Here is a 15279-nt window from a genome sequence, read left to right on the forward strand (position 1 = left end):
TGTTACTGACTTGTTCTGGGCACTTGAAATCTTAAAAATTTAATGAAAACACAACATGAATGTTCTGACAGCCAAGTGTGTACAGAGCCTACATCACCAACACCCCCGCACCCCCAACTGAGGTTGTTTAAGATGATGATTGCACACTAACCATGAACTGCAACTAGTAATTAAATGTGGCTCGGGATGGCTCGCAGTTTCAGAGGCAACACTATGTTTATGGCTCCCTCCTAATGCCGATTACACACACTCGATCAAACGAAACCCTAACTGGGCATTTCATCCATATAGACTGCGACCCTTACCCACATTCGCAGGTTGTTCCTAAATGTGTTTATGTTAAATAAATGTTCTGTTTTCCTTCGATCAAAGAATGTTAATCTATTTTGATGAATGCTACTCTAAATCTTAAAAATACAACTTTCCTCACAGGCTGTACACAACGTGTACTGTATGTCAGCACCCCAGATTGGTACATAATGGGTCATGGAGCAAGTTACCATAAGGGCTATAAGAGGAAAAATATTAAATGTCAGCTTACAGGTAGAGAGACTGAAAGGTGAACAAATCTTGAGTAGTCAATTCCAACATACAGTTGAAAGAGGCATTTGGAAAGGTTGTCTCTCAACTGCTGAATGGTGTGGAGCAGACAAGAAATTCCAAACGATATTTTGAATTCCATAATAATTTAATATTATTTTCTAAGCTCATAATTGATATAGAAGAATGTAAACTTTATCATGTAAATGTTACACAGTAATTGGTTCCATCTACACAGTGTTCTGAATAAAATAGGTGTGAATTGAAAAGGTCATTGTTAGCAATTGTCTTGTTGAAGCTTACATTTTTATTTCACTTGCTCCTAATCCTATTACGTTACTATATAACGGAATTTATGATAATACCGAGGATACCAACAAAAATTAGATTAACTGTAACAAAGTCTATGTTTATTATTAGCACTTATTTTTGTGGTGAATCCATGGAATTCTCTTACTATTATTTGCTTAATGAGCACGATGACAGTTTTGTTCTGCTTTATCTTACACTAAATCTTCCAGCTATTTTATAAACAGGCTGCAACAGAATGGAGATTAAAAGATTGGTCAAGGTCATATCTTGAAGTTGGTGTTAAATGCAAAATTGTACCTCTGCACCATGAGTACCATCAGTGGCCCACTCCGTGGCTAATGAACATCACCGTTTTTTCAGTCTTGAAGTATTGGGAATAAATTTTCATGCGGTACACCTGTGGGTGTTCGTGCAGAAATCTTTGAAAGTGGTAGGAGAGGTTAACAAAACAGTTAAAGGATCTGGGATTGTGGGCTTTATGAATATACACATAGGGTTTTGCCCCAGGTGGAATGTCAGGTAGAATTTAATGAAGGCAACAGGGGTCTTGGTCACTGGCTGGAGAGCTGGCGAGAGGCCCCCATTGCCCACTTTCAGGAAGGCCCACCATATTAAGTGCTAATTAGGCACTTAACTGGGCAGGGTTATGGCCCCCAGGCCCACTCCCCTCCCCGATGCTGGGCCCCTCGATCAAGCACTGAGTGCCTGACGAGGATGGACCCTCCTGAAAGTCCACAATGTTGGCTTTGCTTTTTGGGATCTCCGCATGGCAAGTCCCCCGCCTGCCACAGGGTGCATACCAGCGGCCGCAGGATGAGGCCCTTAAGTGAGCATTAATTGCCCATTAACTTAATCAGGGCAGAGGTGGAAAGGCAGAGGGTCCTCCATTGACTACCCTCCTGACTGGGTGAATGCCCTCCTTGCTACCAGTATTGCCTCGGGGGATGGGGGAGGGCATTAAATTCCAACTGTTGTGTCTAATTCTTGGCCCCACACTTCAGGGAAGATGTAAAGGCTTTGGATAGAGCACCAAAAGTATATATCAGAATGGTTCCGAGAATGAGGAAGGATGGAGGGATTGAAGGACGGAAGGAAGGAAGGATGGAAGGGAAGGAGGGAGGGAGAGAGGATGTACGTAGATAAGGTTGCTCTCCCTGGAATAGAGAAGGTGAAGAGGAGATTTGTTAGAGATGTTTGAAGTGGGCACACATTTAAGGTGATAGGCAAAAAAAAAAGAGGGGACATGAGGAAAAGCATTTTTATTCCACAAGTGATTAGGATTTGGAATTCACTGCCAGACAGGGTGGTGGATAAAGGTTGAATAACAGCTTTCAAAAGAGAACTGGGTAAATACTAAGGAGAAAAACTGCAGAGATGCGGGGAAATATGGGGAGAATAGGGCAAGTTGGATTGCTTCCCGAGAAAACTGACACAGAATTGATAAGCCAAAAAGACTTCTGCGCTATACTATCCTATAATTCTTTGATTCAAAAGGGAGATTTGATAGAGTTGATCAAAATTATGAAGCTTTTGATTTCACTGGCAGCAGATTCTGTAAACATCAGACACAGTTGTGAGGCAATTGACAGAAAAACGCAGGGAGGAATGCAGAGAATTTATATTTCACAGCGTGTGATCTGGAATGCATAATCTGAAAGGGTGGTGGAAGTAGATTCAAGGGTAATTTTAAAAGGGAATTGGATAAATACTTGAAAAAGAGAAATTTTCAGGGTTGAGAAAGAGCAGGGGAGTGGAACTAATGGGTAGCTCTTTCAAGGGACCTGCATAGACACGAGGGGCCAAATGGTCTACTTGTGTACTGTAAGGTTCTATTATCTCCACTGATCACAAATTTGATCAGAAGGAAAGAGCCAATATCACTTTTTTCTTTACACACGGGAAGCTGAACAATCTCCGGGAGTGTATTGAAAGTAGTGTGGGGTGGATCACATGCCCCTAGTGATGTCTGGATGATTTTCCATCCATTTAAGATGGGGAATTGGCCCAGATCCATTATGGTCCCCACCTGATTTCTATTTAAGCAGGAGATTACCTGACAACCAGGCACAAAAGTGGAAACCCTGTCTCAAACATGTCTGTGCAAAGCAACCAGAGTAATCCTCCTCCCTCTTGGTGCCAGGTGCAAGAAAGGGAAAAGGAAACACTTCTTTGCAAGTTGTCCCTCAGTTGGCTCATTAAGGTGGAACAGAGGAGTGGTTTCACTGAGATTTGTCAGCTCCGTTTGGGGATTTCACCACATAATCTCCCACCTCAATCTGCACCACGCACTCAAACAACCTATTTTCCAATATTTTTTATAACAGATGTAATTGTTCACAGAAAATTAAATAAAGGTACAATTTTGTCAATACCCCTCTGATTTTTCTCCTGGATTCCTTGTTGTAGTTTTAAGGAGTTTAATCTTCAAATTTTTGGAGACTGCCGCTCTTTGAGAACCCTAAATTCACTGTGCAGGGAAACCAGGCTGCACCTAACTAAGGAGTGCCACATTCACACCCTGGAACTATTATAACAACAACTTGCATTTATGTAGCACCTTTAACATGGTAAAACATCCCATTCACAGGAGCATTAGCAAACAAAATTTGGCACCAAGCCACAGAAGCAGTAGGGTAGATGACCAAAAGCTTGGTCAAAGTGGTAGGTTTGATGGAGCATTTTTAAAGATGAAAGAGAGTTAGAGAGAGGGACGGGATTAGAGAAGGAATTCCAGAGCTTAGGGTTTAAGAAACTGAAAGCACGACAGCCAATGGTGGAGTGATGAAAATTGAGGATGTGTAAAGAGAGAGAATTGGGGGAGTGCAGAGAGCTTGGACGCTGGTGGGACTGAAGGAGACTGAATGAGGACTTGGGGGGGATATGAAAACAAGGATGCGAATGTTAAAATGGAGGCGTTGCCAGGCAAAGAGTCAATATATGTCAGTGAGTACAAGGATAATGGGTGAATGGGGCTTGGTGCAAGTCACTTGACCATGCTCAAAACTTGCAAAGTTAAGTCTTTCTTTAGAAGTTCCTCTAGATTGGCCTAGCTATGAAGCTGAATGAAATACAGTGTGTAAGGAGACATCTTTAAATTAACAAAGAAAGACAGCTTCCATTAAAAAGTGAAATGCAATATTAAAACAGTGAAGTTGCAATTTTAGTATCATATATGTTTTAACTGGCCATTAACTTTAATTGAACAAGTATCTTTTTTGTCTAATGAGCATGATAACATTTTGGGATATGTAAATTTTTATGTAAGAGCTTACATGAAACTTACAGAATCAATGGGCAGAATTTTCTGTGCTCGCTGGCGTCAGGCGTGTTCGGTGGTCTGAGTGGACAATACAGCGAGAAGGCCAAAAATCAATTTCCCGGCGTCATGAAATCAGTTTGCAATTGTCTGCTCAGCCCGTCAATGGTGAGCCGCGATTCCTGCCTTCGGACGTTGGGAACCTCATCGTAATACATCTGCATATCATTATAAGGCCAGCCCACCTGAATCATTCCCCCTCCCCATCATGCTGGATCTTCCGCGCGCTGATGCGTTTCACAACAGCATATATAAGGTGTGCACCTGGTGGGCTGCACTTCGAGGGGAACTCGAAGGTGAATGCACAGTATGGTTGCGCAGCGCTCACAAGGGTCGCCTGCTGGGCTTCAAGGTTGAGACGCGTTGGCGGGGGTAAGGGCTGCCCAGAGGTGGAGGCGGCCTGAGAGGGTGGAGGGGCATGGGCTTCCCTGCAGTTAAATCTACTTGGGGGGCGTGGGGGCAAAGGCTGCCCGGCAGCTGAAGATAGTGCACAAGCAAGTGGGGTGAAGGGGGGAGGGAAGCAGCCACATATTCGGGAAACCTTGTATAATGTGACCATTCCTCCGCAACTGAGTCAGTTCAGACGCAGCCACATTGACTTGCTTGGAGTCGGGCCTTTAGCTTATCTGCCCACTCAAGCAATGCAGAGGCATGAAAGTGCCACCAAATGCTCCAGAGCTTTTCATCCTTCAGGCACAGACTGCAGACTAATGAGCATTTTAGTGGACTGCAGAACAGTTGGATGACTGGGCACATTGTACAATCTCCTCCCTAAAGCTGGCCATGGAGCAATCACTGGTGGAGGTGCTCACAGCCCCTTGCAATGTCATCATCCTGGTTTGGACCAGTCTTCCCCATGGTTCATGCTAACAGTGCAGCCTTGCAGTGCGGGTTAGGAGAATGCCTGTGCCTGAGCTGACAGTAGAGCATGCAGTCCAGTGGGCAAAGCTGCCGTCAATCAGTCAGGTGGGTGGGGTGTCAGGGCAGCCATGCAGTGCACTACTCTCTGGCCATCCAAATTGTGCCCCACACTCTCCGGAATGCGTTAAGGGGTCTTCAGACTTAACCAAGAGAGGTCTTAGAAAACCAAGCTAATCCACACATCTCTCTCTTTCATCCTGCAGAAGGGGTGGCTGGGGCTACCGCACATGCCACTGAAGAGCCACAGCAAGTCGTTGCTGGTTGGTGCCTAGCTAGACCCAGGGTCTGTAAATGCCACCTTTCATTCCTGCAGAGGACCAAGAACTAGTGTCGCCGAAGACTGTGCATGTTTAGGGAACTGGTCAATCACATCTGCCATCTGCTGCAGGATTTGGCACCACTGGGGCATCCACTACCAGCAGCAGAGAAAGTGGCCGCAATGCTCAATTTCTACGCCAGTGGCTCTATTCAGGGCTCTACAGGTGACCTTTGTGGGATATCACAAGCCTCCACCCACAAGTGCATCCATGAGGTCACGGACGTCAACTTCGCAAGGGCACACAACTTTGTGCAGTTTGCCCTGGACCAGGAAAGCCAGGATGCAAGAGCAATTGGATGTTCCCAGATCTCGGGACTCCCACAGGTACAGGGTGCCATCAACTGCACTCATGTGGCGCTCAGATCTCTGTCACTACAAGCATTCAACTATGTCAACCGCAAAGGATTCCATTCACTGAATGTGCAGTGGGTGTGCGACCACCATAAATGCAACCTGCAGGTCTGCGCATTTCCCAGGGAGTGTCCACGACCCCTACATTCTCAGGGGGTCACAGATCCCTGACATCTTCCAGGGTCCACAGAGGCTGCAGGAATGTCCTTCGGGTCAAGGGCTACCCGTAGAGGTCGTGGCTGATGACACCTGTGTGGCAGCCTCAGACTGCAGCAGAATGAAGTTATAACGAGGCTCATGTTGCAATGCACAACTCAGTGGAGCAAACCATTGGGATGCTGGAAATGCGGTTCTGATGCCTGGAACAGTCTGGTGGAACCCTGCAATATAGTCCGCAGAGGGTGTGACGCTTGTCATCACCTGCTGTGCTCTTTACAGCCTGGCACTGCAAAGAGGAGAGGAGCTGCAGGTCTCCTCCAATGAGGAAGACGACGTCGGAGATGAGGGTGAGAAGATCCTCGAAGGTGTCGATGATGGTGATGAGGCCATCGCACTGGTCAAATGAGGCAGGCTCACTTAGGAGGCCCTCATAACTGCTAGATTTGTGGAGGATGATGACGGCATGCAGTGAGGAGACACCATTGATCCTCACATCGCATCTGCGAACGTTTGAACGCCCTCCAGTTTGGCTTATAGCAGCACACATACCCTCTGTGATAATGCTCCTGTCATGGAGACGCAGTGGAGGACCTAATAGTCACTCGATTGCAGGAGGATGATGACAACATGCAGTGAGGACACTCCATAGATCTTCACATAGCCTCTGAGAATGTCTGACTCCTGTCTGGCTGAGGGCAGCTCGCTTGTGCTCTGTGATCAGAGTCATATCATAGAGACACAGTCATGAAACTTTAAATGCACCTGGTCACAGATGCTGAAGTGATGGGGGGGCTATCCCCATCTTAAAGGTGCTGAGAGCACACAGAGAGAATGACGGAACTCTGTGACACCTGCCTATTACATTCTGGCAGCAATGACAAGCACAATGGCATCAATAATGTGCCCAGGGAGTGAGAGGCTGGGCCATCACTTTGGTCTGAAGGCTGCACAAAACACAGGGAAGAGGCCCTGGACTGAGGCACCTGCCCTTATCTTGTGCAGAAAGGTTTCATATCTGAGTGACAAGAACACTGCTCATCAGAACAAGGAGCCATAGGCAGGGAGACATTGTTGAGTGTTTATTGACAATAGTGAACAGTATGTACAAGTGATTAACATCCACACCCAGGCTGTGCAACTACAGCATCAACCCTGGCCAAGTTGGCCATCAACAGGTCCAGGCAGCGGGCGATCGACGGGGGAGTCCCGCCCGATTGTTTGTCCCTCTTCCGCGGCTACGTTCGCGGCCGGATGTCCCTGGAAAGGGAGCACGCGGTGTCTGCCGGCACCATCGAGGCCTTCCGTGCTCAGTGGGCACCGCGGGGTCTGGGGTGTTTTGTTGACCCCTTTAATCACATCTTAGTTTGATGTTTGTAAGGTTCCTTTAAAGTTTTTCCTTGATTTTACAGCTGACCTGAATTAGGGGCTGTGCTTGTTTTCTCCCTTGTTCTTTTTGCTCATTTAGTTTATTGTTTTGACTCAAAAGAGTTACAGCATCAACCCTGGCCAAGTTGGCCATCAACAGGTCCAGGCAGCGGGCGATCGACGGGGGAGTCCCGCCCGATTGTTTGTCCCTCTTCCGCGGCTACGTTCGCGGCCGGATGTCCCTGGAAAGGGAGCACGCGGTGTCTGCCGGCACCATCGAGGCCTTCCGTGCTCGGTGGGCACCGCGGGGTCTGGGGTGTTTTGTTGACCCCTTTAATCACATCTTAGTTTGATGTTTGTAAGGTTCCTTTAAAGTTTTTCCTTGATTTTACAGCTGACCTGACTTAGGGGCTGTGCTTGTTTTCTCCCTTGTTCTTTTTGCTCATTTAGTTTATTGTTTTGACTCAAAAGAGTTACAGCATCAACCCTGGCCAAGTTGGCCATCAACAGGTCCAGGCAGCGGGCGATCGACGGGGGAGTCCCGCCCGATTGTTTGTCCCTCTTCCGCGGCTACGTTCGCGGCCGGGTGTCCCTGGAAAGGGGGCACGCGGTGTCTGCTGGCACCATCGAGGCCTTCTGTGCCCGGTGGGCACCGCGGGGACTGGGGTGTTTTGTTGACCCCTTTAATCACATCTTAGTTTGATGTTTGTAAGGTTCCTTTAAAGTTTTTCCTTGATTTTACAGCTGACCTGACTTAGGGGCTGTGCTTGATTTCTCCCCTGTTATTGTTAATTTAGTTTATTGTTTTGACTCAAAAGAGTTACAGCATCAACCCTGCTGCTACGTCTTGGTGCTCCCCAGACATCCACAGCGGAGGTGGAGGTGGAGGTGGAGGCAGCCTGCAACCTGCTACACCCTGTCTGTATGACCTTGGCGGGCGTCCTCTGGAGGGCCGAGACCTGGAGGGCCCCGGCCTACTTTCGGGGTCCTGCTGTAGAGCAGTGGCACCTCCTCGACCTGTGGAGCTGGAGTTGCTGGGGTCAAAGTAAGAGGGGATTCAGATGGGCTGGACTCTTCCTTGGCAGATGGCCCCAGGGGGTACACCTGCTGATCCTCCTCCCTATGGTTACCCGAGGACCCCTGGCTGACTCATTGAGGAAAAGGGGTAGCTGGAGTGAGATCGAGCTGCCCGGCACCCCTCTCACATGTACACTGTTGGAGCTATCAATGGCATCAGTGATGGAGTTGAGTCTGAGCAGCAGTGCAGGAGCAACATCCTGGACCAAGGCCTCCATGGCAGCCGCCATTCCACCAGTGTTGATCTCGGTGCATTGGCATGCCGGCACTATCGCCTCAGCCTGAAGACGGACAGACTCCTTCACTGTGCTTTGCAATCTGAGGAGTGTAGCGGACATCCCTTCCTGATGTTCCCGAGCTTGACTTTGCAGCTCCACCAACTGAGATATGACCGAGTCCAGAGGCTCGATATCTGACTCAGACTCAGGAAATTTCTGGCCTCCACCAGTCGTCTGAGTGCCGGGGACCTGGGAAATCCCTGCCTCTGCCTGCTGTGGATCAGACAGTGTGATGTACTCACCAGATTGTGATCCCGAGGCTACTCTAAAGCTAGGTCCCACCGAGGTGTGTGTCTCTGCGCTGGTGAAGGGTGTGGGTGAGCGCTGTGACGGGTGTTCAATGAGGATGCCTTCAGATTCTTCTTCAGAGGTTTCTCCAGAGTTTGACTGGGGGTCCTGGGTCATGGACCCCCTCGGCTGTTTCCCAGATGTGCCCGCGAAAGCAAGGTGAGATAATTGGTGCATGGCAGTGGCCTGTGAAAGAGGACACATCACTCACAGCATGGTTGTCTGATGGATATTGCACTGCTGGATCCTCACTTGGCTAAGCACCGCCAACCTCACTGTCAGCACAGGACCGGTCCAGATAGTCAATGGCCAGCTGGATTGTTCCGTTTTCAAGTCTGTGAGGACCTTGATTTCAGGCAATCCTCCACCAGTTTGTGACCTCTCCATCTTGTTTTGTGCCAGCTTGTTCTGTACAAATAGAGATGGAGAGAGTGTAAGCAGGGCGTCTGCCAGGCCAGATGATAAGGATGCCTGGCATGTGTGGGTGGTGAATGGTCCCATGAGGACGATGAAGGTGTGTGCGAGAGAGTGAATGGTGATGTTCCTTGAACTGGCAGTGAGTGAGGTCCCTGTGGATGTGTGATGGGTTTGTGAGTGAGTTGAGAGTGATGAGAAGAGTGACTTACCCTGGTGGAACGGAGGAGATCATTCATCCTCTTTCGGCACTGGGTGGCTGTCCTCTTTTGCAGGCCATTGGCGCTGATCACCACAGCCACCACCTCCCAAGCCGGATTGGTGATGTTGCTGCCCATCCTGTGGCCAGAATGGGGTTGGAGGACATCATGGCAAGCCTCCACAGCATCCAAAAGGTGCTCGAGAGACAGGCCATTAAACCAGGGGTTTGCAGTCTTCTTGCCTTTTGGGGCCATGTCATCTGTGCAGCAGTCCTGGGCTGGAAGCACTGAGAGGTGTGCGCGTGACTGCACTTTAAAATATGGCACCCGGTGTGAGGAAGCTGAGAGGTGACGGCATTGCGGGCGAATGAGAGCTCACCCACCATCGAAATGACGTGATTCCTGGGAATGCATAATTAATACGGCGGGATTGGGACAATACAGTGTGAGAAGCTGCCATTGCGGCTGGCGGGTTTCTCCAGCCTGCTACCTGCACTTAATGCAAATCAGGGACAGTTCCGCCCAATGTTGGCAGCATTGCAGTGGAGACCTGCTTATAAATATCTGCTTTGATTGCAGCACATTACTGAACTTTGCACCAGGCTTCGGTTGCTCAAAGCTTGGGCCAATTTACCGTATTAGTGCAAGAAATCACTGGGTCATTAAAAGCAAACTGCACTGTGCTTAACGAACACAAAGAAACACAGAAACATAGAAAATAGCAGCGTGAGTAGGCCATTCGGCCCTTCAAGCCTGCTTCACATTCAACATGATCATGGCTGTTCCACTATCTCAACGCCATACTCCCGCTCTCTCCCCATACCCCTTGACGCCTTTGGAGTCCAGAAATCTATTTCCTCCTTAAGTCCTAAATGGCCTACCCCGTATCCTGAGATTGTGACCCCTTGTTCTAGACCCTCCAGCCAGGGGAAACATCATCCCTGGACATCCTAAATCTTCCAGCAAATGAAAAGGAGCTTTGCATAGTGTTCCTTTCGACTGCCATCAGCAAATGAGTCTGTTAAACTCCAAAGTATCTGAAGTTTTATTTTAGGTTCTGCATCTCAGGCTGTGTTTTATTCATTTTAATTTCAGTAAGTTTCCCATCCTAAGTGTGAAAGCTCCTTAGCCTGCCAGCCAGATCATCTGCTTTACATTATTCATACACTAATAGCCTTGAGGCAATATTAAAATTGAGAGGAATAAAAAGAGCAAAGGGGGTCAATAATTAAGGTAACATCCCTTGTGGCACTTAACGCATCAACAAATGAGTCTCACTGCCCCCGCCGCCATTAGTTCACAATCGCTCGATTACAATTCCACATTCATACAGTAACACTGAATAGTCAACTTTCCTTCAAAGTGTAAGCCTCGTCTGTGCATTGTGGTCATTCTGCGTGAATGTGAAATATCCTGCATCAACATCAATATATCCAAATGAGGTATATGAAAATAATTAGTACCATTGAAAACAAAGACCCCTCTCCATCATCCCCTATAACGTCAAACATCTCAAAGTATAATAGCTCTCATGCTCAACATACTCCAATTAATGCCATTGCCATTTATATTTTCAGTCTATGACAATGAAAAAGGTTGAGGGAAATAGAGTTGGTGCTGAGGTAATATCGGTCAGTTCCTTTAAGATCCCAGTGTCGCTATAGAGCCTGTCTCCTTATGGAGCCTGTCTCGTTACAGAGCCTTTGTTATTACAAAACCAGTTGTAACCAAGCCCCATTTGCAGAGTTTGTGTCACCTTTATCAAATCAGCTCGCAGTCTCCTCAGTTATCTCTGTAAGTGGGTAAGCAGCCTTTCTTCACTAGGATAGTCAGAGAAGTGCACAAGTAGGGCAAAAATTCATCTGGTTATCCCTACCCCCTGTTAGTACATGGCACAAACTCTGCCTGACTGCCTCCTGCCCCAGCCAATCATAGCCCTGTGTTGTTGCGATTCAGCGTACATCTGATTGGCTTTGATTTTAACTCCCTGGCAGGAATGCAACAGAGCGAGTGGCATGCCAACCCAAGAGTGGCAGAGGGCAGGCTCGGCCCATTTTGATTACCCTGGCTCATTGGTAGACCATAAAATGGTCAGGAAGTTGGTGAGAAACAGCTGACAGACCATTACAATTGGAGGAGGATCCCAGGAGTACAGACTCCGATATTAAGGACAGGATTGTCCGAGATTTGTACTAGGTGGGGTAGCAGGTGGGTAAAAGAACATTTTTCCCCACCGGCCGCAATGCGGGGGTTTTGTGCTGTGCCGTCCCAATCCTGCCTCATTGATCATGCATTCCCAAGAAACACGCTTTTTCGATGGCAGGTGGGCTGTCATTCAACCACCATGCTGTCACTTCGCCGTTTCCTCACACCAGGCGCCTTATTTAAAGTGCAGCCACGCGCACACCTCTCAGTCCTTCTAGCCCACGACTGCTGCACAGAAGACATGGCCCCAAAAGCCAAGAAGACTGCAGCCCCCCTGATTCAGTGAGGCATCCCTGGGACACCTTTCCGGACACCACTGGAGTCCACCGCGATTTTTGTCCTTCTCGCCATATTGCCCGCTCACGCCGATGCTAGCGGACAAGGAAAACTCTGCCCTAAGAAAGTGCACTGAGAGAGAAATCCTGGGTGGGGAGGGACGGGGTGGAGGGGCAGTGAGAGAAACCCTGAACAGAGAAAATCCCACCTGGGGCCCTGAGAAACACTTTAAGAATCCAGCTTTTTGGAGCTCTTCTGGCCCAGACTACTGTTCCCGGCAGGTTTAGCATAGGGGGGAAGCCATGTTCCCCTTGCTCAGGCTTCAGGCTAAAATAGTGTCTTAGGCCCCAATGATGTTGTCATGGCCTGATCTTTATATTTAAAGGAGGACCCCGATGACTTGGGGCGAGTGTCCTTGCTGTCTGCAATTTAAAATTGCGATTGGTCAAATTGAATTCTATTTTAGCCACCTTCTCCCCAGTCCATCAGGCAGAAGTATCCAAATTGAGCACATTGAGCCTGGTTTTTATTTCTGTGAAAGTGGATGGCTTTTGAATGAGGTAAAACCTCACCCATTAAGCTGAATTATCCCAGCCTTTTGGTGGTGGGCTTGGAGGCAGCGAGCAGGAAAATAGTTGGGATGACCTCCTCGAGGCTGCCAGGCAGGTTTCCCAAAGGCAGGCTGGAATGCATGCCCACTGCCCACTGAAAGGGGGTGGCCAGCCAACTTACAAATACTTAGGGCCTCCCCAGAAGGATAGAGCAGTAAAACTTAGGAAATGACCGGCACTGGTCCAAAATGGAGTACCATTATAAGATCGAAAGTAGGAGCAATTTTGCGGCACCATCAACCTTTTGCTCCCTGCAACCAGCTTTCTGTAACAGGCTCAGGGGGCCATCTGAGCCGAAAGCTCCATGCTCCAAAGAGGGGGCCTCCGGCAGGGTAGGCTACAGCAGCAGCCCTAATACTGCTGCTGCAGGGGTTTCCCCTCCACTCCAAGGAGCCTGTCTGCTTGACCCCTCTGAATATTCTGTTTAAAATTACGCCTCTGTGGGTGACTCCATTTTGAGGTTCCCTCACGTTCTCAGGCCTGCCTCAGCAGTGCCCACCTCTCCTGGTGAGGATGACGAGGCTATTGAGCTGCCAGCCCTCTGACTGGGAGCGATGTCCAGGAAAACAGTTTTCCCGATCTAGCTCCCAGCAAGCGTGGGCTTGGACCTGAATTCAGGTCCTGAAACCCACGGGAAAATCCTGCCCATTGTGTCAATGCAATGGCTAATATTTACTAAAACAGTTCTCAGGCAACATTAATTTACAATAGGAAGCAACCACAGACACAAAAAAGATTGGTTTCTGACACATTTTGCAGGAAGGTGCCAATGAATGCCACACTTATAATAGTTAATTTCCTGTGCCAGAGGCATTGAACTAGCAGTAATTACCACGTATCATGCTTTAATAGGGTAATTAAACTTGAAATGATTAGACTTGACTTTCTGTGCTGAGTTTAGTTCAGATCTACTGTGCAAGTACAGGAACTTCACTCTGCTCCATGCATTTTACTGGGGAGGCAGACAGTAAGATGCGGTCTTCAGAAAGTTAACAAGTCAGGCAGCAATTTTTCACTTTCCACCTTATATCATACATCTGCCCTTACCTTAAGTTGCTGTGGCAATTGCACATCCACCTGCCTACTCTAACTTACATTCCCTTGGCAATCCTTGAGCCACTAATTTTACAATCCTTCAGTCTGATTGGTTAAGGAGATACCCAGTTACCAGACCTCTTCACTCAGATCTCAAATGTCCCTCTTTCAGGAACCTGCAGGATAAAATGTCAGCAACGTCAATCAGGTAAAGGCAAGTCTACCTAACAGTGAGCACCACTTGTTGGCCTTCCATAGCTATTTTGAGTCATTCTTTTCAGGATCCTCTTAAGTGTGATGCTCTTTACCTTTCTCAGCCTTCCCTCCCTAGAACTGATTGACACTAAAAGCCTCTCAAGAGCCTTGGCTTCTCACCTAGGTTTCTCAGACAAACTGCAAAATCGGTGCCATCATTTCTTTATTTGTGTTTCTATATTGCCAGGATTTTCAGACTATATTTTCTTTTGAAGCAGTGCGACAGCAAGGCAAGGACACTTCTAAATTCAAACCTGCTGTGACTCACTCATAGGTGTTGCTTTGGTGATGGAGTATCTTTATGTTGGCAGTTTGAAATTGGCAGTGAATAGTGCTTTGACATGGACAGGGATGGTCCTGATTTCAAAGGAGGCCTGAGCATGCCACTGTGCATTGCCATTGGAAATTGGCCAGTGTGACTGAAATGTCATCAGTCAATGCATTTCACTTGCGTTTGCAGGTTAGATATAAAAGAGGACACTAAATCTCAATGCATTCATGGGTTTTTAGGTGGCCCTCTCAGAATCCTTCACAGGAAAGACTAGAAAAGTTACCATTGGTCTGATGGGATAGAGAAGGTTAAGTGAAGATGTAATTGAGGTGTTCAAAATGACAAGGAGTTTGGATCAAGTAAACCTGGAGAAACTGTTTCCTCTGGCAACAGGGGTTGGTATCCAGAGGACGTGGATTGAAGTTAATTGGTTAAAGAATCAGGTGAGAAGTAATTATTTTACAGACACACTTAGGAGCAAGAGTAGGTCACTCAGCCCCTCAATCCCACTCTGCCATTCAATAAAATCATGGCTGATCAAATTTTAACCTCAACTTCACATTCCTGCCTACCCCCAATAACATTTCACCCCCTTGCTTATCAAGAATATATCTATTCCTGCCTTAAGGATATTCAAGGACTCTGCCTCCACCATGTTTTGAGGAAGAGAATTCCAAAGTGTGACAACCCGCTAGGAGGAAAATCTTTTCCTTATCTCTGTCTTAAATGGACGACCCCTTATTTTTAAACAATGGTCCCTAGTTCTAGATTCTCCCACAAGAGGAAACATCCTTTCCGCATCCTCCCTGTCAAATCTCCTCAGGATCTTATATGTTTCAATCAAGCTGCCATGGAGTTTACAGAGAGCTGTAGTGATCTCGAATGCATTGTCTGACAGGGTGGTGGAAGCAAATTCGATAGTAACTTTCAAAAGTGAATCGGATATATGCTGGAAAAAGAAAAATTTGCATGGCTACGGGCAAAGAGCAGGCGAGTGGGGTTCATTGGATAGCTCTTTCAAAGAGGACAGGTAGAATGGGTCCAATGATCTCCTTCTGCCCTCAAACATTCTATAAACTCTGTCAA

This window comes from Cetorhinus maximus, chromosome 5 (genome assembly GCF_964194155.1).
Source record: "Cetorhinus maximus chromosome 5, sCetMax3.hap1.1, whole genome shotgun sequence".
NCBI classification, from domain to species: domain Eukaryota; kingdom Metazoa; phylum Chordata; class Chondrichthyes; order Lamniformes; family Cetorhinidae; genus Cetorhinus; species Cetorhinus maximus.